Source organism: Lampris incognitus, chromosome 3, assembly GCF_029633865.1.
Source record: "Lampris incognitus isolate fLamInc1 chromosome 3, fLamInc1.hap2, whole genome shotgun sequence".
Classification (NCBI taxonomy): Eukaryota; Metazoa; Chordata; class Actinopteri; order Lampriformes; family Lampridae; genus Lampris; species Lampris incognitus.
The window spans coordinates 81395702-81422296 of record NC_079213.1 but is presented as its reverse complement, the minus strand read 5'-3'; positions in this window follow the sequence as shown (position 1 = coordinate 81422296).

Here is a 26595-nt window from a genome sequence, read left to right as displayed (position 1 = left end):
ATTTAACAAGTCACAAGAGTACCTGGCGACTCTTCGCAACTCCCAATCAACAAGTTGCTGCCTGTCAAGTTATCCAGAACATAGTCTGGACTGGCACAGCAAATTTGTAACAGAACCAATAATATGAAACTAAAAGGGGCACTAGTACATCAGATCCAACTTGGCATTACTGCTAGTGATGCAACCAGACATTTACAGGACTTTATCAAAATGCTGCCATTTTATAAACCAAACTCTCTGAACATTACTGCATTTTTGGCTGGAGTGACCATTGGTGGCGGAGTCCTATGCTGCTGGACATGCAGATGTCCACTGACTGTGAAAGCAGATCTCTTCAGTAAAACTGAGGCGCTCAGCATAACTTGCTGCTGCAGAACCAGAAATAATTCCAACCCCTGTTGCTGATTGAATGGAGTGCCATGAGAAAAAAAAATCAGTGACATCGCTCAGACCATAAGAAGGGTTACAGTACTGTATGAAAGTTGGTCAGAATTCAGCAATGCATCAAGAACGTTTCCAGGGGCCAGAACCAAATACTTCATTAATCTGATAGCTTGTCAAAATCTGTTGTGAAGGATGCTGGAAAAGCCTATACCTCCCTTTACACAATAACAGTCAAAGATGACTGAAAGCCAATGGCAATCAACCTTACTCTTGTCGTTCACACAAAACAATCTGACATACACCCGTGGTTATGTTTCACATCAGTTACTCAACATCAAGAATCAAGAATTTTGTCATTGTACCAAGCGCAACGAAATTTCAGGTGTCAACTTCAAAATTGTGCATACATAAAAGAGACAAGAACATGACATCACTTTTATCAGTCTGCTGGACAGTAATCACTCCTGCCTGGATGACACAGTTGTATGCTTCTGAGCCTCGTCTTGCTTGGTCTCCATCATCTGCAAATGTGTGCACTGAAATTTGACAGAACACTGAGCTTCATCTCCAGGGTCTTCATTAAATGGAAATTGATAGTTATTTCCGCATAGACAACAGTGCTTTCTAACTGTGATGTAGCACTCCAGAGCATGGAGACAACCACATCTCTAAAAAACAATCCTGTTTGCCTTCATTGCATCCTCTGTCACAAAAGTATTTTCCTTGTAAAGCAGCAGGTTGCAGACATTAGCTGAAGTCAGACTTTTGTCTTGAAGTGTAATAAACCAACAGTTATGAAAACGTCTCTTAGACATTGTAAGAATGCCAGTTGGGCTCAAATGAAATACCAAAAATACCCACATACACTGACAAGGGCAATGAAATATTTCCTCAAGAGATTTTCACCAAAGTCTCCCAGAATTTAGTCTGTTGACAGGCATGATAGCTCTGACCAGCCCAAGAGTGATCATATGAAGGAATGGTGTACACATTTCATCACAAAGTAAATCAGATAAGGAATCTCAAAGGCTTCTATGTCAGATTTCTATCTTGATTCATATGGGTTTGACGCTGTATTTAAATGGCCATCTTGCATGTTAACAGACAAGTCTTTTATTTTAATATACATATATATATAATGTGGGTCTTGTTTTTGTCATCGTGCATATTGGTTATGATATTTTATTCACCAGCGTCATTGTTCATATTTTGGACACGGGACCACATGGCAGGACACAGCTTTACAACTGTGTCTTACGGAGGAAATTAACATGAGTATTAAACCTGTCCTTTCAAAAAAATTAAACACTAGACTGCATAAATTATTTCCCATTATTAGTCAATAGATAAGTACTACTACCTATGGTAGGTATAGACTAGGTTCCTGCAAGAACCAGGAAGTAGCTCAGCCATGCAGTTGACCATAGGGCATTTCAGGTAACAACTTTCAACTTGTGCTTTCATTTTTATATATGTGGTTTAGAGAATTTGGTTGAATGTGACTTGTTGAAACATGTCCGGCACACGTGTTCAGCTGCCCCGTAAGACATCTGACATTTGATCACTGTCTGATTCATCTTATCCAAACCTACAAGCAGAAACTGAAATCTGCAAAGCCTGTGGCTAAAACTGTGAGGAAAAGGACCAATGAGTCAAAACTGGAGCTCCAGGCCTGCCTCAATTGCACTCAAGTGTTTTTGAGGATGCATCTACAGACCTGGACAAACTTACTGACACTGTGACATCTTACATCAAGCTTTTTTTTTTCCATTTTTTTTTCCTGATTTCTCCCAATTTAGTGGCCAATCGCTCCCTATTTTAGTTCAAACACCCACCCTCATACTGCATGCGTTCGCCAACTGCTTCTCTCCAGCCGGCAGTCTCGAAGGAGACGCCTCGCCACTTACGTGACAAGGCGAATCCAGGCCGAACCACTGCTTTTTCTGACACACACAGAGAAGCATTCATGCGATGAACACAAGCCGACTCCGCCCCCCTCCCAAAGACAGCGTTGCCAATTATTGCTGCTTCATCGAGTCCGGCCATAGTCGGATCTGACGAGACCGGGGCGTGAACCCCGATCCCCAGTGGGCAACTCCATCGACACAAAGCTGATGCTTAGACCGCTACACCACCGCAGACCCCTTTATATCAAGCTTTTGTGAGGACGTGTGTGCCCACCAAAACGTTCTGTACCTTAAATAACGATAAGCCCTGGTTCACAGCAAAACTCAGGCAGCTTTGTCAGGCCAAAGAGGAAGCCTACAGGAATGGAACTATGGTCCAGTATAACAAAGCCAGAAATGCACTCACAAAGAACAGCAGACTGGCAAAAGGGTGCTACTCTGAACAAAGCTGAAAAACAGGTTTTCTGCCAACAAACCATCATCAGTCTGGAGTGGTTTGAAAGACATTACCCAATGACAAGAGACCATCCCCCCACACTGCAGGGAACCATCAACTGGCTGACTTTACTGCAGATTAGAAAAGCAAACTTTCACACCCCTCACCCTCTCCGGCCACAATACACAACCAACTGCACTCCCTGTCAGCCACTCTCCCCTCCCCACCGAACCCCCAACTGCACTCAGGATCTGTGTTGAGGATGTGCACCAACTCTTCCAGAGACAGAAGACCAGGGAGGCACCAGGCCCGGATGGCGCGTCATCCTCCTGTCTTAAAGTCTGTGCTGACCAGCTGGCCCCATTTTCACATTGATCTTCAATAGATCACTGGAGCTGTGTGAAGTCCCCTCCTGCTTCAAGAGCTCCATTATCTTGCCGGTCCTCAAGAAACCCCATATCACAGGATTAAATGACTACAGGCCTATTGCCCTAATGCCCTTCTAGAGACTGCTGTTGGCCCACCTGAAGGAAATCACAGGCCCCCTGCTTGACCCCCTGCAGTTTGCTTACCGAGCAAACAGGTCAATGGAGGATGCAGTCAACATGGGATTGCACTACATCTTCCAACAGCTAAACTCTGCAGGGACATACACAAGGGTCCTGTTTGTGGACTTCAGCTCAGCGTTCAACACCACTGTCCCAGATATCTTTCACTCCAAACTCACCCGGCTCACTGTACCATCTGCCATCTACCTGTGGATTAAAAACTTTCTGACAGACAGCAGGCAGCTGGTGAGGCTGCGGTAAATCACATCCAGCACCCAAACAGTAAGCACTGGATGTGTGCTCTCCACTCTAATCTTTTCCCTCTACATGAATGACTGCACCTCAGGTGACCCATCTGTTAAACTCCTGAAATGTGCAGATGACACAACCATCATTGGCCTTATCTGGGACGGTTATGAGTCTGCATATAGACGGGAGATTGATCAGCTGGCCCTCTGGTGCGGCCATAACAACCTGGAGCTTAACACGCTCAAAACAGTGGATATGACAGTGGACTTCAGGAGAAGTCCCCCAACACTGCCCCCCCCACCCTACTCAACAGCACAGTGTCTACAGTGAAAACATACAGATTTCTGGGTTCCACAATCTCTCAGGACCTAAGGTGGGCATCCAACATAGATACAATCATCAAAAAGGCCCAGCAGAGGATGTACTTTCTCCACCAGCTCAAGAAGTTCCACATGCCCCAGGAACTGCTGCTTCAGTTCTACACTGCAATAATCCAGTCTGTCCTCTGCACATCCATCACTGTCTGGTTTGGATCAACCACCAAACAGGAAAGGGACCGACTACAACAGACAGTTAAGTCTGCAGCGAAAATCACTGGTGCCAACCTGCCCTCCATTCAGTACTTATACACCTCCAGACTCAGGAAACGGGCAGGCAACATCATTGCAGACCCATCACACCTTGTTCCAACTCCTCCCCTCTGGTAGACGCTACAGAGCACTGTACCCCAAAACAACCAGATATAAAAAGTTTCTAGTGTCCGCGGTGGTGTAGCGGTCTAAGCATCGGCTTTGTGTCAATGCCGTTGCCCACTGGGGACCGAGGTTCGCGCCTCAGTCTCGTCAGATCCGACTATGGCCGGATTCAATGAAGCAGCAAAAATTGGCAACGCTGTCTTTGGGAGGGGCGGAGTCGGCTTGTGTTTGTCACATGAATGCGTCTCTGGGTGTCGGAAAAAGCAGTGGTTTGGCCTGGATCCGCCTTGTCACGGAAGTGGCGGGGCGTCTCCTTCGAGACTGCCAGCTGGCGAGATGCAGTTGGCAAATGCATGCAGTACGAGAGTGGATGTTTGAATTAGAATAGGGAGCGATTGGCCACTAAATTGGGGGGGAAAGGGAAAAATCATAATAATAATAAAAAAAAATCTTTCTGCAGGTTGTCATTCAAATGAACGCTTAACACTATCAAATAAATCCAACCATTTTGTATATACTGTACTGTACATTGTATACTGGTATGCTCTGTCATGGCCATCTACCTGCTAACATTTATTTTAGCATCTCGGATATACTCTCTGCACCATTGCACTTTAACATCTCTTATTTTGCCTGTATAAGTCGATCCTTGTGTATATCACCTATTTTGCCTGTATAAGTCGATCCTTGTGTATATCACCTCTTATTTCGCCTGTATAAGTCAATCCTTGGGTATATATCTGAAGATTGTGGTGTTGTAGTGTTGTAATTCTATGTTAAGTGCACTGAGAGACAGCCAGGAACTCAGTCAAATTTGTGCAAACCTACATGGCCAATAAACATGATTCTGAACTTTGTAAAGCTGTGTCCGGCAGCCGTGATCCTACATCCAAAATCTCCACAATGTAGCCTGTGAGTAAAATAACATAACCAATATGCACTATGGCAAAAACTACAGTAACAAGATCCAGGATGTACGAACCCGGAATTATCCTTTAACTATTACAATACCACTCTTGCCCTTTTAATTCATATTTTCATATTTTCTGTTGTGATATCCATCTCAAAGGGGGCCTCAATTGTTCAGTCCTCCAATGCAGTAGTGTATATACTGCCATCATCTAAGTTACTCCAATCTTTCATCTGATTCCAGGGGTCCAGTTGTAGTATAGTAATAGAAGATTTGGACCACTTTTCACTGTGGATAATCATTTTCAGGAGCTGCAAGGGGTAAGGAAAATACAAAAATAATATTTTGATTAGTTTAGTCAGTCAGTTTCATTCAGCCCTAGATCACCAACATTTTCATATTTTCAACTTAATTTTTCCATAAGCAACTCACTCACATTCTCTCAGGTCTGAAGAATTCAAGGATCCTAAAAATTCTGATATTTTAATCTTCTTCTTTAACCAAAATCAACTTCTCACCTTCCTGCTTTACAACAACTTTTACAACGTCGTCATACTGGGTGACAGCTGATAGCTCCTCTTCCTCTTGTTTTAAATGTCCTGGTAAAGGTGGTTCCTGAGAGGGTGCACAGTAATTCAAAAATCGTAGAGGATGAAATTACAAATTTAGATTCACAAATAGGAAATATTACAAATGTTACCCATATTCTTTCTACTTAATTTACAAAGACATCACAGACCCGTGGAGCAACCAACCTGCTCAATGACTCCATAGATGCTGGATGTGGAGGACGAAGGGCAGTCATCAGGCTCCTCTTTTATTTTAACAGGCTTTATTTCCATAAATGCTTGGTGGCCATCTTGTATGTGAACTTCTTCTATCTCCACCTTAACTTGTAGTTGCCCAAGTAATGATTCACACTTCTACAGGCCATAAAACCCCCCCAAACAATCAACTCATTAAGCTAAAAGCTGCCTTCGCTTCCAATATAATTTTTCATCATACACAAAAATTTTGACAAGGGCTTTTGAACTGTTATAAAAAGTACCAGTGTTGTACTTGGATAAACAGCTAATCAATAAACTACATTTAATCTCGTTTTCTAGGGAGATTTCTCAAGAAAAGCATTCGCCATAATGACATCAAACCTTATCAAACTCTGAACAAACAGTCGTTTCATATCGGCCAGTGGTTTCCATCATCTTGTCATGGGAGACCCGCACATAATCTGTCAACACATAAAATCAGATATACGACAGTTACTGGCTGTACTGACAACGAGCATGTGAAAGAATAAGACAAAAAGTGAAATAGATCCCATATTTACAGATAAAAAAATACAAAACACACACAATCAAAACGGGTAAAAGCAGACAGTCTTAGCATTTGATTAATGCCTCCTACAGACTGAGATTTTAGCAATCCTATAAGCTTATTGCAAGCCACTGTGCAATATGGATCTAATAAACTTGGGTACGACATCAAGTTTGATGTATGTAGACTGTACGATGATAACGCGTACTGAATTGCAGGCTACGACGCAAGTCCATAAAAACGTCATCAGCATGCGTGCCACATCAGCACGCGTAATCAATCTACGCCGCTGGTAGAGAAACATCACGCCAAGCAGGAATCGAGTCCTTTCAACAGTCACCGCATTCATGTGTTTGGAAAAAAAAATCTACAGAAGAGGAGGAGGAGGAGAATATGGACCCAGTTGTGGCTGGGGAAAAGAGGCCAACTTGGGATGCCAGTTTTGCAGAGAGAACTTCAGCTAAGTATTTATTAGCACCTAACGTTAATAGCATTTTGCTACTAGCGTTTAGCATCTACTGTTATCTGTCTTTTCCCACCGACACACACTACATATACAAACATGTTGACTATTGCAATGTTTTAAGCTCTGCAATGTCTTCACAGAGAGAGCCTGTTTGCTAATGTACTAAAAATCTGCTTTTTGTATTGTTTAGACAGATGACCAAAGTGGATTCAGAGATTTACTCCGCATGGATGTGGAACAGTTCAATCATCTGTTCCAACTGGTGGCGCCATACGTTTAAAAAAAACAAACCCAACTGAGACAGTCAATCAGTGCCAGAGAGAGAGTGTCCATTACACTCAGATATTTAGTGACAGGTAATAATAATAATTTCATTATCAGTGTGCTCAAAAAACATAATCAGACATACACAAAAAATAATTTTCTACAATCAAGCTCCATTTTGACAGGAGTCGTTTTCTTTAAGCTTCGAGTATTGCATTGGAAAGAGCACTGTTGATGTAACTGTTAAGGAGACATGTAGGATGTTGCACCATGTCCTAAAGAATGATGACCTGAAGGGAAGATCTATTTCGAAGCAGCTAGAACCCAACATGTGGGTCACACAGATTATAAATAGATTGATGTCACTGCTCTGATTCTGTCTATATACTTAAAAATCACATACATTACAAATAGATTGATGTCACTGTTCTAATTCTGTCTGTTTTGTTCTGTTCTGTGTTTGTGTAGACACCAACTACAGAGGAAGAGTGGATAGAGGTGGCCAGCAGCTTTCAGAACAAATAGCAATTTCCCCACTGTGATAAATTTTGTTAGCTGAACTGGACCTGAACAGTGCAATCATGAAAACACAAACATTGTATAAATAGCACAAGTTGTACTACTTATGAAAACATAACAGTTTTTAAAAAGTCTCTTCACCAGCAGGTGGACGAGGGGTGGAGGTGGCAGAAGGCTGGTGGTAAGGTAGAAAGGTTTGCTGGTGTGGTGTAGCAAGTTGTGAGAAGATGTGGTACGTCGGCTGTGATGCAGTGCTCTGGGAGTAGGTTGGCATCTGTTGGGTTTTTGACATGCTTCTGTCTTGAGCATCATACAAAATCCTTGTGATGGACCTCCTCACTTGCGTTTTCTCAACAGGATCTGTTATGAGACGCATCTCCCTGGCCACTTGCTTACCGAATATGTCATCAGAATCTTCGTTGTTGCTGGTGGAAATATTAGCTATTACTTGCTTGAGGATCTCAATTTTCTCTCTCTCTAGGCTTAGCTCCTCCTCCTCCCTCATCTTGCACCTTTGCCTGCTCCGGCCTTTTGCCTGACCATGGTGAGTGTCCAGTGGGGGCGAGAATGGACGGGGTACTGGGGTTGGTGGGTCCTGTGCTGAGGATGCTGATGAAAGATCCCCAGGGTCATCATTCTCTAGGTCTTGCTCAGCATTGCTGTCTGTCATTTCAGGCAGTGAAACTTGATCTAGCTGGATGAAAGACAAAATATAGATGTGTGAACTCATTAAATGTTATAATAAATTTATGATACCTGATAAAGGCTGGTTAAACCTACCCTCAGGGGGATGTGCTCTAAACTAAAGGGAAGGGAAGGAGAGGCATACTGTATGAATTCAGTGTTTACTTGTTTTGTTGTGGTTCTTATGCAGTAATGACAGTAATGTTACCGACCACATACCTTGTGTTTACATTTGTAAATGTATTATTTGGTGCCTATGTTTACAAAAACACTTTAAAGTTTACATTTTCTTTAACTTATTTTTTTGCTCTTAAGCACTATCTCACTTTGTGACATTTAAAATAAAACAGCATATTGTTATTTCTGTAAGTGGGCAATTTATTACCAAAGCATTTATCAGTGATACAGTTAAGATGGAAAAAATATCAATGTGTTGCATTACGTGTCAATTTAAGTGGTGTTCCTAAATGATGTGCTGGCGCTCCTAAAATTTTCAGTAAGGAGCACCAGTGCTCCTAGTGGAAAAAGTTAATCTAGAGCTCTGCTTGAGCACTAAGTTGTCCCTTGTGCTTGAGCTGTAGGTCTATTTCATTACAGTACTTCATGCTTGTGAAGTGATTTAACTGATTTACATGCTTAAGTGATTTAAATGGAACAACATCAAATAAAAAAAACCCACTGTACTCACATGAACTAATAAGATAATTGTATTATATAATGGTCGAGTTGTTAACTGTACATTAGTCCTATAATTAGAATTTAATGCAATGGAATACATAGCAGAATTGGATATGTGAACGAATCAGCATTATTTCATCTGTTTACAGATAAACACATACCTCCAGAGTGCTACAGGCTTGACGAGGCAATACATGAGACTTGAGAAACTCCAGGTGCTTTAATATCCATTTCTGTCGCGGGGTCAGGTCTTTTGTCCCACCTCCACTCGGCTTTGGATGCAATAGCTTCCCATACTGAGTGCGCAGGGAAGCTGCACGGGTTATTACTTCTCCAACTGTGAAACATAAAGTGTCACATTATTAAATAACTTATTTTTGTGTTCTGAAAGACTAAAAAAGAACTGCACTATATGCTACTGTGTGTGTGTGTGTGTGTGTGTGTGTGTGTGTGTGTGTTGGCTGCTAACATAGCTACTCACCCGGGAGCTGCAATTCCTCCGCTATTTCTTTCCACGCTACGTCCTTCTTTACGCGGTCATGATAAGAGCTGGAGGACACGTTATACAAACAAGGCTTCTGTTGCCACGAATCGACGAGGTTTTTCTCTTTGTTGGAATCCCATATAGTTTTAGCTCGTTTTGTTGAATCCATCGCATTTGGACCACAGATGCTAACAGTCTGTTTGTGTTTAGCGCCAGCAAAGATTCGGCGTCGCGTTGATCAGTGCGTCATTTCGTGCTGCATTTCTATTGGTTGGTTAGTAAACGTAGGTCGTAGCAGCAGTCACATTGTGAGGTTAACTTCGGTCATCTTCGGTCGCAAGACCGTAATAACGGCCGTCTTTGAACCTGTCTCACAGTGCGACGTTGGACCATCGTTGTGGAGCCACGACCAAAGATATCGCCACGCTAAGCCTCCTACAGACTGTGCAATTTGGGCCGTATCTGACGAAAGATGACTAAACGTGGCGATATCTTTGGTCATGGCTCCAAAACGGTGGTCCTACGTCGTACTGAGACAAGTTCAAAGACGGCCGAAGATAACCTGGGACAAAAGTCTGACAGCGTCAGAAATTTAGGACGACTATCTCGTAATGTGACTGCTGCTACGACCTACGTCTACTAACCAACCAATAGAAATGCAGCACGAAATGACGTACTGATCAACGCGACGCAGAATCTTTGCTGGCGCTAAACACAAACAAACATACTGTTAGCATTCTGTAACCCTAATGCAATTGATTCAACAAAACGAGTTAAAACGAGCAACAAAACGAGCTGCGGCGACTATTGAAAGGACTTGATTCCTTCTTGGCGTCATGTTGCTCTACCAGCGGCGTAGATTGATTACGCGAGCTGATCGGCACGCATGCTGATGACGTTTTTATGGACTTGCGTCGTAGCCTGCGATTCGTATGTTATCGTACAATCTACATACATCAATCTTAATAATAATAATAAATCAAACTTATAGCGCTTTTCGAACACTCGCTTTACAACAAACGGGGTGAAACAAGACAACAGGTAAACATAACACAGACATACAGGGGTAGATGGGAAGGGGGGACTACGAAACGGAGAAGCGGCAGCCACACACGACACCAGCAGTACTCTCCGATTAAAACAGATACGAAAGGGCAAGAAAAACAACAGCACTGGAGACGTTGATTTTCTGTAGGGGTTTACTCCCGTAGCCTATTCCTCTCCCGAGCTATCCACTAGGCACTGGCACTATTTAACCCACAGCTGGGGGCTGGTTCGTGGGTATCAGGGAATATCCACACACCGGTGGGCCTGCGTACCGCACGTCTTAGGCCAGATTTCCTGAGTCCCTTGTAATTCAGCGAGGGCCCAAGGTGTACCCAGTTACCGTCTGTCGCTACGAGGAGGCACTACATAGGGCTTGCTGTTTGAGAGGCTATGTACTGGCAAACGTGATGTCTAGTGTCTTGTCTACCCAAGTTTATTAGATCCATATCGCAGTGTGGCTTGCAATAAACTTAGGATTGCTAAAATCGCAGTCTGTAGGAGACGGCTCAAATTCGCACAATGTGTACCGGCCTTAAGGGAAAAATCCATTAGCTTTTTACCAAATGTCTTTATTTCAGAGAATGCCAGATATAGCTCAATTCTTTAAGGCTAACCCACAACATCCCCAGTAGCTAGCAGAAAAATCAATTATAAAGCAATTTACAAACTGTGAAATAATTAATTAGTCTCGATAAATCAAGGTTTGGTTTGGGGTTTTTTTTGTCTTTCTTTTATGGAAAGAGAACAGCCTGATCTTTCGATAAGAGAGGAAAGAGAGAGGGGGTTCTAATGGGACTCAATTCCATGGGAGCAAGACCCTTTGAGCTCCACAAACAGGTTTTCACCACTACACCATCACTGGGTATAGTATAACTACAGCCACCAATTGTTGGTATATCACACCTAACAGCAAATGGAAAGGCTAATTGATGTGTCATTTAATTCAAACTTGACAGGATGTGTTAAAGGCCAAACTTCAACCTGGGTCTCCGATTGAATGTAAACAAATGTGCTAAATGTTTAAAAAACACCAAAAATGTTTAAACAATTAAAAAATGTAACAACGTTACTTACAACACTTACAACCGTTTCATTTTATGGTGTCCAATTCAGACTGACTGTTGGCATAAGTGCCGTATTCATTGTTTTTTTTGTATTATGTTTTTCATCAGCGCTTTCTTGATAACGTGTCTGCATGAATGTGACAGTACAAAGAGACATTCAAGCTGACCTTCTTCAAAACTTATCAGCAAAGAGCTGCAAGACGACAAGCTGCGGTCGGTCATATTTAATCAGATTTCTCATGATAAAGTGAAACGTAAAACTTTGCCAGAAGAAATAGTCACTGTTCGATTTAGAGATGGTAAATCATGCTAAATTAAAACATCTAACAGTAAATGTGACATGACAGCCATCATGCTGTCAGCGCGGGTGCATAATCTCATTGAAGCTTTCTATTGGAGAAAAGCCAGCATCCTTTTTTCCTTTTTGTTTAAGAGAAAAAAAATATAATTTGTGTTTTGTGCGTTATGTTACTGGGAACAAGCCTACTTGAATTCCTTGTTGTTACTTAAATAAAACATGTAATCTTTGTCTATTTTTGTTTGTAGTTTCATTTTATGAATATTCTGCAAAGCCAGCAGCTTATTAGGCTCATTTATGTTCTCAATGTTCGTTTGTTCTGAAGTTCTGAAGAGGTACCGGAACATCAAGTCTTCAAGACAGCTCCTACCTCGAACCCATAACTGATCACTCAATCACAGGCTGCTCCTTCATTATTGAAAATGCACACTTTAGTTGTTCAATTTGGCTACTGTGTGAAAGAAAGCTAACGTGAAACATTAAGAATGATTATTTATTCATTGCGTATTTGTTTCTCTAAGCTTGTGTTGGCCAAATCTGCCTAAAAGGAGGTAGTGTTATTTGGTACCAGGAGAGTTGTCATGAGATAAATCATATAGGGAGATCTTCGAGGAGCCCCAAGTCTCGGGTTACTTTTTGCCTGTCTCACTGTGCCTTGTAATCCTATATGACCCCCCCCCCAAGCTGGAAATGACCAAATGCTCAACCTATACTATTAGGCATGGAAAATGTATATTCATTATTTAGCTGAAGTTGACCAATAAGTAGATTTCTCTTTGTCTGTTTGAGAACATAGGATGATAACCATGAGATTTTCTGCTTGTATTTTCCATATTGTATACAATACCAATCTTATCAACCATTAGTGTTTGGGCAATTATTTCTGAGTCTTGAGTGTTTGCAGTCAATTTCCATGAAAACTGTTACCAACAGACATTCTCTACTGTAGCACACCATCCAACAAAGTACATTCAAAGTGTCTGCACTGACTGTTTTTGTACATGTATCTTGTTCTATGCAGAGGCAGCGGGAGAGGAGGAAGCATAGGAGTGGGGAGGCGAGAGTTGGAACTTTGAATGTTGGCACTATGACTGGTACTGAATATGGAGCTGCCAGGGAAGAGGAAAAGAGGAAGGCCAAAGAGGAGGTTTATGGATGTGGTGAGAGAGGACATGCAGGTGGCTGGGTTGACAGAAGAAGATGCAGAGGACAGGAAGAAATGGAGACGGATGATCTGCTGTGGCGACCCCTAACAGGAGCAGCCGAAAGCAGTAGTAATAGTATCTTGTTCTATGCACTTTGATTTCTCCAAGTACTTTAAGAAGTACTTTAATTTTACACGTGCATATTGAGCCAATAAAACAAGCATTTCATTATGGGAATAAGTGTAAAATGACTTTCATATATGACAAACTCGAAATTTATCCACAGTTAAGCATTAACTTGTCTGATGCTTTTCCTCATTTTGCTCTCTAACAGTTTTTTTTCTTCTTTTTAAATCAAGTCAACTTTATTTGTAAAGTCCAATATCACAAATCAACCAAGATGTAGTTATTACAGTAATTTCTAATGCAGTGCATTTTTATACCTTTAAGCTGTGTGTTTACAGTATGCTTGCTTCCCTTGTGCAGCTCAAACTCTGCCTGGAAATCTGATTGGTACTCCATTTTAACAGGGGGGTTCCAGTCATGACCATCATATAATGTGGAAGGAGAACCTGGGGGAAAAAAAAGGATATAAAATGAGTGTTTCATACACAGTGGGATATTAGACTTCACACAACGAGATTCCCCAAAGTGGCAAGATAACATAACATCTTCCCATTTGGCAACTCATTCCGCTCCATGGCCTTGATTTTTACCGTTTCTGATGATATATTCTTCTGATGACTTGTTCTTTTGACTCTTACAGGATGAGATTGAAGATGGCACCGTACTATGGTGACTCGCTATGAGCTACTGTCGCTTTGTTGTTTGTTTCATGTTATATGTCATTTTTGTTGCACAAAACGCATCTTGCACCATTACCTATGATCGCCAGACATTACTGGACATAAGATTAGACGTTCCCAACAGCTGGAAGCTGTGGGACTTGTCGAGAGATATTATCTACAACAAACAGGTACCACCATGGAATAATGGCCGGAGACAGCGCTGCCACCTGATGAACCGTAAGGAGCCATTAGCATGCAGGTGAACTTGCACCCTGAGGCTGTTTCAGTTGTGGCGGGAGACTTTAACCACTGTAACCTGAAATCTGTGCTACAAAAATTTTACCAACATGTCACCTGCCCAACCAGAGGCAATAAGACTCTCGACCACTGTTACTCCATGGTCAAGGCAGCTTACAGGTCTATCTCATGACCTCACTTTGGGAAATCCAACCACCTGTCAGTGCTCTTGCTTCCTGCCTAAAAGCAGAAAGTGAAGTGCATGCAGCCCACTGAAGACAGTACAGTGCTGGGCTACAGAACACAGATCCAAACTTCAGGGATGTTTTGAATCAACAGACTGGTCAATCTTCAGCGACCAGAGCACATATCCACAACCCACAACGGAATAGACTGCCACACCACCCGGATGCCCTCGCTACCTGTTTTTGCAGGAAACACAATATGCAGAATCAAATAACACCTGCTAGCCATTTCCTGGAGTCTTTAAAGCATGGTAAGGTTAGACTCCAAGCCGTGCAATTTTAAATGTTCCAGAAGACCAAAAACTAAAAAAGTGACACAGCTTTTGCCATTAGGGGCCCATTTTTCTCAAGTGACCTAAGAATTTGGGATTAGTATAACTAGTATCACCTTTTAAAGAACTTTTGTTAAATCTTTGCAAACTTACTCTCATAAGAGTTTTTGTTTTTGTCAACATTTTTTTACCCAGTATCCATTTTAGTGTTTGTCTTTTATTTTCATTGTGAATGCACTTTTTAAATTTTGTTTTAAAAAGTGCTTTTACAAATGTATACCCGTGTGTACTCAGGTACAGTTCACATCAGATCTAAAACCAGGAAGTAAACACTATTGATGATGTGTGATTTGTTGAATTTGAAATTGATTAACATGCAATTTTCAAAAATGCTAACAATCTTAAAAATATTGGCTAGAGGACAGCTACATGGCAATTCATGCTTGTTGCATCTAAAAACTATTTGGGAAATAACTGCAGGGAGGCACAATGTTCGCTCGCCTTGAAAGTATGCGTGTATACTCTGCAAGCAAAGCTCTCTCAGTTCATTTCGCACTGCTGCCTGTCTCCACAAAAACCTCCTTATCCGAGGAGCTCACATCACTCTCAGACAGCGGGACACATTTATGGCATTGTGAAAATGCTGATGTGCGACAAGATGGGTGTTGTGCCTGTAACGCACATTCTGGTGGGTGTGTAGGTTCCAGTGTGTAAGCTATGTGGATGTCAATCCAAAAGGAACTCACATACCATCAAATACCTACGTAGAGAAAAGTAGACTTTACAAAAAAGAAAAAGGTGCAGAGTGCTACCCAGTGCAAAACGTCTTCAGTCTCAGACCATCCTCAGTGCAAACATTCAATTAAAAGACACACCTGTAAATAGATGTCCCACAGAAACATTGTCCCTCAACCAAACCAAGCAAACAAGGGTGTACAAGACAACATTTTCCTCGACAGCATTGTTGAAGAGACGTTCAAAATAAAACACGGCATGTATGAACAAGAAAAAGAAATAATAACAATAACAATAAAAGAAAAACATAATAATGATCATAATGGGGGGGGCAGTCAACATAAAAGCATAGACCATGCACATTCTGTGCATGGTGTTTTAGGATGCCGAATCCAAAACACCCATACAAATGAATGGAGACTCCATCACCACTACCGACTCTTTTAAATTCCTTGGGACATACATCAGCAATAACCTGAAATGGAAAATTAACACTGAACACATCATTGCAAAAGCTCAACAAGGACTTTAATTTCTTAGGCAGCTTACAAAATAGCAGCTCAAACATCAACTGCTCGTTCTGTTTTACTCAGCCATTATCGAGTCCATCATAACATCTTCTATTACAGTATGGTACGGTGGCACAGGCAGTCAAACATGGAAAAAACTGCAGCGGATTTTCAACAAAGCATCCAAAATCATAGGCAGCCCACTCCCCTCAGTTGAATCTCTACATACGAACCGGACTATAAAGCGAGCAAAGATCATCTCCGACCCCTCACATCCTGCTCATCACCTCTTCCAGCTCCTTCCCTCAGGGAGGCTCTACAGGTCACTGCCAACTAAGACTAAACGCTTGGCAAACAGTTTTTTTCCCCCTAGCCATCAGGACTCTGAATTCCTCACTATAGTCCCCTCCTCACACACCATTGGCATAAATACCACCATTCACCGGTTATACCTGATATGTTTATTTCTGTTACTGTGTAACTGTATTGTTCGTGATAATATGTGAAGTGTCTGTTGTTGTCCATGTATGTATTGTGCTGCAGAGTGTAAAGTGTACCAAAAACAAATTCCACCGGCCTTGGTAGTGTGGCTAATAAAATTATCTATCTATCTATCTATCTATCTGAAGTCAATTTTTTAGCCGAGTCAAAATTGATGCACCTTTTTGTAATATAAAAATTCTACTTTTTTCTACGTCGATATTTGATGGTGTTCCTTTTATAGTGAAAACGTCGAACACGGTTATTTTGGTGCTGACACCTTATCAACGAAAAGATGAATTAGAAAAAAAAAAGTGTGGCTTTCCATTTTGCCTCTCTTTTGCGTCGTTGCCAAATGACATTTGCAAATAAAAGCTGCATGTTCCTTATGTGTTGATGACGTAAACGTACCAGGGTTTGCAACATGTTCCTTGTTACACTGCCTCAGATTGCAAAGCATTCTGGGATTTTCTTCTACCACTGCGTTTGGAGTCTGCATCTAAAAAAACTCCATTTGGATCGATGACCACTACCCCTCGATCCCCAAATGAAACGGGACACCCAGGCACGGAACTGGTGGCTCACTGTAGAAAGGGTGAGGACCTGTAGTGGGCCCACACAAGACAGATCCAAGGGGAAAATTCAATGGAGACGGAAGGACGGAACACAGAGAAATGCGGATTATAATGAGGTGTGCTATTTCAGTGCTGTGGAGTTAACAGTGACCTGCCTATATTTAAAATGCATAACTGCTGATAGGCCATTTCAGAACCACGGTCGTCGCCATGGATTTTACCAATAATTTGGTAAAACCTCAGTCAGATAAAGGATGAAAAAGTAAGGCAGACTAAACTAGTGGGGCAGGCAACCAAGAATAGAAGGCAAATGAAAACAAAGTTTGACATTCAATGATGTTGGATGCCTATACAGCCACATAGCCTACATAATCACGCCACACAATCAAATCAACCCATACAACAACAATCTACAAGTATGCAAGTATTGTGTGGCCTGCCATTAATACTGTAGCGAATTCGGGGGACAACGCAACCACAGGAACTGCCGTGGCCGGGAAGCAAACCCGTATCGCCCGCACCGCAGGAGACATCGCTAACCGCTCGACTAAAGGGTCAGACCCGCCAGCCAGTGGCCAGCGTGTCTACTTATCCATGCACGTTACAATACAATAACCAACCAGACATGTATCAAGAGAGAAATATCTCAAATTTGTAAATGCACAAATTTGAGATATTTCTCTCAAATGATCCACAAATATTCCATGATTTACAAATGTGTTTTGCTAGCCACAAACACAAAATTCCTTACTCGTGACTTGTAAGTTGGCATTTAAATAATCGTGCTAGGATTTGTAAAATAGATGTCCATTTGTAAATATATCCTTTGTAATTTCTAAAAATATTTCATACTTTGTGTGTGCATTTCTCATGAAATGTCATTTGTAAATCTGCAATTCTGCCTGCAAAGTGTTGAATCTGCATTTGTGGCTTGACCAAGACACACATTCATCCCTTCTTCCAATGACATAATTTTGAGACATTCTTTTCGCTCTTTTGTGATTCACACACAAATAGCTCTTGGGGCGGCATGGCTTAGGAGGTGGAGCAGGTCATCTAGTAATCAGAACATCGCTAGTTCGATCCTTGGCTCCTCCAGGGAGTGTGTCGAAATGTCCTTGAGCAAGACACTTAACCCCTTACTGCTCCTGATGAGCAGGTTGGTGCCTTGCATGGCAGCTTCCGCCATCAGTGTAAGAATGTACGTATGTGTGAATGGGTAAATGTGAGGCACACATTGTCAAGCGCTTTGAGTGGCCAGTAGACTAGAAAAGCACTATATAAATGCAGTCCATTTACTATTTATTGGTTCAAGTACTAAGCTACTGCTGCATCAACCAAACATTAAACATGTCCCTATTTACGGTGTTTTTATTGTAATGTCGGGTTGATGCAGCAGTTTCCTTAACCCAAGACAATTTTCTCCCATGGGAGACAATAAAGTAACCTTAACCCTTAACCCATATTAAGTCAAAAAAGTAGACAACCACAACATGCCTAATATTACCCTTGCGTCTTCTAGATGGTTTCTTGTGGGCCTGCATTGAGTCAGCCCAGGCAGTCTGCCACTGCAAGTCGTTTTCACTCGGCTCAGTCTGGCACTCAGCATTGAAAGTCATCACCTTGGTCTGGCACCCCATCTCTCTAAACATTTTGGACTGAAAGGGAAAGTTCTCTATTACTGTGGATGTCACGTCAATCATGAGTTACCAGAATTTATAGAAGCAAAAAAAAAAAGTTAAACACAATATTGGGCCAAGAAAATGCCATTTTTATGCTTAAACCTGCAGTGCGGAACTTTTGTCTCCCCCTTCTGGCAACACATTGAGCTTGTCCATTTGCTTTCTGTTTTCAGGAGCACAAATTCCAGGAATGTGGAAGCTGTCATCCCTGCAAGTAGATTTGTTGGTCAGACAGATTTGTAGGTCTATTAACCCATTATGACCTAAGGTGCCCTCTAAAAAAAAAAATTCTAAAACCTAAGGGATCGATTGAAAACAACCTCCTAAAACTGGAGGGTTTTCTGAAATACTTGACAGAACTGTCAATGTTCACTAAAACGTATTTCTCAGCCTCTGTAGCAGATAGAAACATTAAATAAAAACCATTTGAGAGCTTAAACCCTTGGCTTTGATTGGTAATTGATTTTGCCCTAATGTTCATTAAAAACCCAACAAATAAGAATTGAAATAAAGTTGTACAAATTTTACAATCATTTATTTACATGTGGCAGTGTAAGAAATAAAGTGGCTGTGTAAGAACATAACTTGGTTGTACAGTCACTGTATGCCATCATCTTACTGCACTGAAAATGTTCCATAACTGAACTGAAAATGTTGACAAATGTGCTTGTTGTTTCCAGCCACAATTTCAGTAAAACCAACAAACTGGTAGTGGTAGTGCAATAACTATATCAGTTTGTTCACAGTGTATGTCATCATCCTACTTTAACTGAAGATGTGTTTGCCAAAGCACTCTATGTGTACAGCCTTGTTGCACAGTCTGTAGCCATAGACTGTGGCACTGGCATAAGTGTCGGTGCCACTCCTTGACAGTGCATACTCCCTGCAGACCATTCTTTTCTGAAGAAATTTCTCAGTCATGCTCAGATGTAGTTCCCTTAGGTACTGTTAATTATGGAGCACTCCTTGCTGTCATTGGGGTAACAAATTCCTGTACCAGGCCCCCCAGCCATTCTTTGTAGCCACTCTTGTACTTGGCTGTGAATGTTTTTCCTCCAGCACACCTTGCAGCAATGTATGCATTATAGCATCCTACAGCCAAGAAGAAAAGCCTCCTCCAACATTTGAGTGATGCTGTAACTGATAATATATAATCATCTGATCCAGCAAATCCCCACCTTTCATGTATTTCTGGTAGTCAGAAGGCATTACTATTCTCATCATTATTATTTGTATTACCTCAAGATCATTGCAAACCTGTCCCTTGACATGGCTTTGGGGAAATTTGTCTGAAAAAGCCACTTCTTTTGTCACCAAGTCTCTCCTCGCTGGCAACTTAAGAATACCCATGGTGACATACAGCCCAATGAAGGTTTTAATTTCTTTCACTGTAACAGGTGTCCACTTGCGGCTGGACCGAGTTTCGCTCCTGCTTTGTTTTGTGTGTGAATTTGTCAGTCACAAGTCGCAACCACAGCTCCTAGATGAAAAATTTGGAAAACATCAGGCATCATCAGGCAGGTCAATCTTTACCTCTGACTTGTGGCAATACTCGCTCTTACGGCATGTGTGATAGCTCCCCGTTTTCCAGTCACCTTGGAATCCGGGAAACTCGCCGAAATCCTCCTCCCCCTCAAACATGTCTCTCACCTAGTGAGCCTTGGCTAGCAGGTCCGCCGTCACATCATAATCTGGGTCTGAATCTTCTAATTCATTGTTGATTTCATCCTCAGAATAACTGCTGTACTCGGCAACAATGTCATTCCCCCTCGCTTAGGTCATCAGCCACTGTCATTGTCTGAAGTAGAGCCCTGCGTGGGACTGTTTTCTTAATCCCACTCCCGCTGGATTTCTGACCATTATCACCTGCACCTGCAATGTACATGTTACACTCCCACAACATGCTTGTCCACTCCCGCCCACTCCTGCAAACATTCTGACCATTCAGGTCCGCACAGTAGAATTCCATTAATTTTGTGTCTTCTCACATCCCGCAGGGAAAACTCATTATTTTACTTAGTACTATTAATAAAGGGATGCATACCTGTCGGTGATAATGGAGCGAAATTACATTCTAGTGCATAATTACATTGACAGTAGTGCAACGTTTACAGATCTTCCAGTGCAATAAGTACACCTATTCTAGGGCAAAATTAAACTGTATTTATTTGAGTTATTTTAGAACCTATGTTGTTTATTTTGCTGAGGTTGTTTTACGTTTCCGTGTCTTTTAACGCACTAATCAGGAGTAGCACTCCTCTATTCTGTTCTTCTCCTCTGCATTCATACATGACACTGTGATGCATCAAAAATATTGCGCCATTAAACGCAACTGAAAAATGAATTAACTGCTTTGCAACAAAGTTTTTTATTCAACTGATAAAAAAAAATGTAAAAAAAATCTCTCAGCTTTAATAGACAACATCACAACTGTTAGGCACATATCATAATATTAGAAATAACAAAATGAACAACAGCAGCTTTAAAATTATTAGCTGTATAGCCAGATGCCTCAGGGTATTTTCTTAAAAAAAACAAACAAACATTCAAACATCGCCTATGCTCAACAACAGACATCATCACACCTGTTTGTAACTAACAAATAGCAAAAAGAGACATACAAATGGCCTAAATAACATGAATGAATAATATAACATAAATGAACTAAATGAATTAAACTAATGAATCACTTGGCCTACTTAAGATTGCTTGGAGGAAGAGAATGTTGCTGACTGACTGAGGTCCCAGGCCTGTGCGTCTCTCTCCCAAGATGCACCCACAGACACTAAATGCCCTCACTGACGGCGCACTAGATGCAGGGATACTCATGATGAAACGTGCCAGTTTTGAGAATTGCTCTCTGTTGAACTTCCACCATCGAAGCGCACTGTCTGGGTTGTCCGAGAGTCAGATGCTAAGATATTCCGCTATTTCATCATCGACAGGCTTTGGTGCTGAAACGCAGGATGCATCGTCTTCCCAGTCTGCAAATCGGTCTGAGCTTTCTTTTTGGCTGGTGGTGGCTCATCCTCTGCTGCGGGCGGGAACAGGTCAAACTGCATCTTGTGAATAATTTCCTTTGCACCTTTGGATTGGATTGTTTTAAAACTCTTAAAAACTCATTTCCATAAAATGGGTTTTAATTAGCGTTTCTTTTGTTTCATGCTTTTATTCATTTATTTATTCTTAAGGTTTTTAGTGATTATCTTTTATCTATGTTTCTATTTCTTGACTGCATTGAACTTATTCTAATTTGTAACTGCACTGCATATTTTCTGTTTTTATGTCTGTGAAGCACTCTGTAAACTTGTTTTTGAAAAGTGCTATATAAATAAAGCTTATTATTGTTATTTTATTGGTAGGCCTAGGGGTTTTTCACAAATATAAATAGGCTAACAAGATCACTTTAAAGTAACGCTTCAAACAAGCTATCTTACAACATAATGTTCAAAACAATAGTCTATTTAAAGTATTCATATTACATACCTTTTATTACATTGTCTCTTGCATCTTTGCCCAGCATACATAGCAATCACATTTTAGGAGTCAGGAGTGTTGCAATCCTGTACATCATGTGAAGCGATTTTGCTGATGTGTCACTAGTGTCCATCAGTTCTTCCAGACTTGAGGCACACATATTGGCGACTTCGGAGAGCAAGGGTTCAAGGGATGCTGCCTGGCAGTTTTCAGTGAGTCTGCCGGACCACAGAAGCGCAAGCAATGCGCTGGGAGTGGACTCAAGGTCATTAGTAGCATCCTTGAATCACTTGAGGAACTCAACCACTGTTTTCAAAGTGTTTGCATTGATCTGCGCAATTATTTCCCACTGGTTATTGGTCACCAGTAATGAGGAGATCTCTTCATGCTGTTGCAGTATGGAATCCAGCATATCATAATTTGAATTCCATCGGGTCTCAATGGCTTGCTTGAGAGATTTCTTCAAGCTGTTCTGCAGACCTGAATGCTTGAAATATTTGACCAATTGTTTTTCTGCATTGGTCAACAGTTCAGACAGCTTGAGTGTCTTGGCCAACATGTCTGGGGCAAATGCGCTCAACAGGGCAATGTTCAGGATGTGCGCATTGCAGTTGAGCCTGGTGTGTTCACGCACGACAGCAACTATGTTGGCTCCATGGTCAGTGACAAACACAACATGGCCAACTAGCAGTGACATGTCTATTCCAAACACACAGAGTTTCCCAAACAGCAGGTTCCTGAAGTTCTCTCCTGTTTTTGACATACCATCTTCGAAGGGAGCCGCAAACAACACCCTTGAAACAAGACTGAAATCGTTGTTTGTGTAATGGATGGTTCTGGATATGAATGATGTTTTGTAGTAATCCTCAGTCCATATATCTGTTGTGATGGCACATCCATATGTTTCGATGATGGGCTTTATCTCCGTTGCCACTGACGCCTGCAGTGCCTGAGCTCTCCCCTCCACATGTCTGGATACAGTGGTTGGGTGAGGTAAAACATATTTTATATCAAATTTGCCATATTTAGCGGCTACATTAACAACTATGTCAACAAAGCCTTTGCTGGCGATGAAGTCATACGGCCGAATGTCTCTACAGCAAAGTGTGACACATTTCTCAATTATAATCTTGTTTAATATGTGCAGGGAGAAGTCCTTTACCTTTGAAAGACAGTTAACTCTGACCAGGGAGAACAGAGCAGGTATGCTGCCTCAACCCAGAGGTCCCAGACTTGTGCCCATTGTTCATCAACACTTTTGCACATTTGTCACAGCTAACAAAGTCCAGTTCTTTTCCATCTTTGTCAGTCACAACTGAGAAACTTTTCCAAATATCAGAATTCCCTTGTTTTGTTTTTGTTTTGTAATCACCAACTCTGAGTTTCTTTTCAACTTCAATGTTGACCCCATCTTTCTTGTTAGTGCTAGCTAAATCGCGGGACCCAACAGTTTATTTTGGGATCTGCGAGTGAGTTGACTTGAGAGGGATCTGTGAGTGAATTGACTAGAGTTAATCAGTGGCCTAATATTGATATTATATTAACGTTAGCGAACATCAGTCATGTTCCTCAGAACATGCATGGACAGTGAGCACGTATTGTATTTATTGTATTGTTGTATTTATTGTATTTATTGCATTAATTGTATGTATGTATTATTATATTTACATCTGTTCGTCGCTTTGGATAAAAGCACCTGCCAAATATAAGTAGTGCAATGTAATTTTTTGACCACCCGCTCCCGCCCGCAGCAAAGTTAAAACCGCCCGCTCCCATGAATTTGTGCTGGGTTCCGCAGAAGTCACAGGATACCAATCCCAATGCAGTCCTCTAGTCTTGAAATGCAACTTTGGAAACTGTTTTGCAGTCCATGCATAGGTTAAGATGGGCTACGAGTGCTGAAAAAAACAAAAACAAAAAATGCCCCACATAATACAGTTCGCCTTCCCCACATGTCTTTCACCAAATCTAAAATGTACTCACCTCGCATGAAAACGGATTATGCTGCATTGATGACACGGAAATCGGGAAATTATAAATTCCAACTCGGAAGATATGATTTGAACGAATGATCAGGTGGGATTTTTTTTGCTCGGAAACTCCTTGGGAAATTCAGTGCCCCTATAATCATGGCTCCATCATGACTGGTAAGACAGTAATATTGCAAATACTATTTAATTACTTTTAACAAGTTATTTACTATTGTATGTGATATACTTGCATTCTTAATAAATTAGTGAAGTTGCCAGTGTTACAGTGTTGATACAGTGTACAGTGTGTTGTGTGGAGGGGGATGAAACATTCATTATCCAAACCGCTTATCCTAAGCTCAGGGTCGCGGGGATGCTGGAGCCTATCTCAGCAGTCATTGCGCGGCAGGCAGGGAAACACCCTGGACAGGCCGCCAGGCCATCACAAGGCCAACACACACAAACATTCACACCTAGGGACAATTTAGTATGGCAGATTCACCTGACCTACATGTCTTTGGACTGTGGGAGGAAACTGGGAGCACCCAGAGGAAACCCATGCAGACACGGGGAGAACATGCAAACTCCACACCGAGGACGACCCCCAAGGTTTGACTACCCCGGGGCTCGAACCCAGGACCTTCCTGCTGTGAGGCAACCATGCTAACCACTGCGCTACCGTGCCGTCCTAATGAAACAATGATGAAACAATGGTCCCTTATGTTACATCTTTCTTCACGTGCATTCCTGTTGATGAAGCAGTGGAGGTAGTCCATATGAAATTACACAATAACCCCACCCTTAGCAACAGGACCACCCTTAACACTGTCCAAGGGGTGTCTGCTCCTGAAGCTGTGTCTTCAGTCCATGTACTTCACATACAGGTGGCAGTACTATAGGCAGAAGCATGGATGTGCTATGGGTTCCCCAGTTTCACCCATAGTGGCTAACTTGTACGTATATGGAGGAAGTGGAAAAGAGGGCTCTGATGTCCTATTGAGGGGCACCACTTTGCCATTGGTTCAGGTTTATGGACGACACACATGTTAAAGTTAAATCTCAGGCTGTACCACATTTCACCGACCACATTAACTCTGTGGATAAACCACATCAAGTTCACCTGGGAGGTTTGAAAAATGACAGTTTAGCCTTCTTAGAACGTGAAATTACAATTGGTGATGAGGGACATTTGATTGTTAATGTTTACCGTAAACCAACACATACTGATCAGTACTTAAGGTCTGACTCTCATCATCCACTGAAGCACAAACTAGGAATCATCAGGACGCTGTACCACTGAGCTGACAATGTCCAGGGAAGGGGAGAAATCCCACATGAAACAGGCCCTGGTGAAGTGTGGTTATCCTAACTGGGCATTTTTCAAAGCCAGGAAAATGCACATGCAGTGCAACAGCTACTACTACTACTACTTTCGGCTGCTCCTGTTAGGGGTTGCAACAGCGGATCATCCGTTTCAATTTCTTCCTGTCCTCTGCATTTTCCTCTGTCACATCAGCCACCTGCATTTCCTCTCTCACCACATCCATAAACCTCCTCTTTGGCCTTCCTCTTTTCCTCCTCCCTGGCAGCTCCATATTCAGCATCCTTCTCCCAATACACCCAGCATTTCTCCTCCACACAGGTCCAAGCCATCTCAATCTTGCCTCTCTTGCTTTGTCTCCAAACCATCCAACCTGAGCTATTCCTCTAATATACTCATTCCTAATCCTGTCCTTCTTCGTCACTCCCAGTGAAAATCTTAGCATCTTCAACTCTGCCGCCTCCAGCTCCGCCTCCTGTCTTTTCGTCAGTGCTACTGTCTCCAAACCATATAACATAGCTGGTTTCACAACCATCTTGTAAACCTTCCCTTTAACTCTTGCTGGTACCCTTCTGTCGCAAATCACTCCTGACACACTTCTCCACCCACTCCAGGGTGGAGTGGGTGGACAGTCGGCCACTTGGACAGTTGACCCCAAGTATTTAAACTCATTTGCCTTCATCACCTCTACTCCTTGCATCCTCACCATTCCACTGTCCTCCCTCTCATCCACACATATGTACTCCGTCTTGCTCCTATTGACTTTCATTCCTCTTCTCTCCAGTGCATACTGCCACCTCTCCAGGCTCTCCTCAACCTGCATTCTACTCTCGCTGCAGATCACAATGTCATCCACAAACGTCATAGTCCATGGAGACTCCTGCCTGATTTCGCCTGTCAACCTGTCCATCATCAGAGTAAATGAAAGGGCTCAGAGCCTTTTCTTTCAGAAAGAAAGAAATTTAAAGATAAAAAATTTCTTTCTTTCAGAGCTGATCCTTGATGTAATCCCACCTCCACATTGACCCCATCTGTCATTCCTACTGCATACCTCACTACTGTCACACTTCCCTCATACATATCCTGTGCCACTCCTACATACTTCTCTGCAACTCCCAACTTCCTCAGCAATACCACACCTCCTCTCTCGGTACCATGTTGTATGCTTTCTCTAAATCCACTAAGACACAATGTAACTCCTTCTGACCTTCG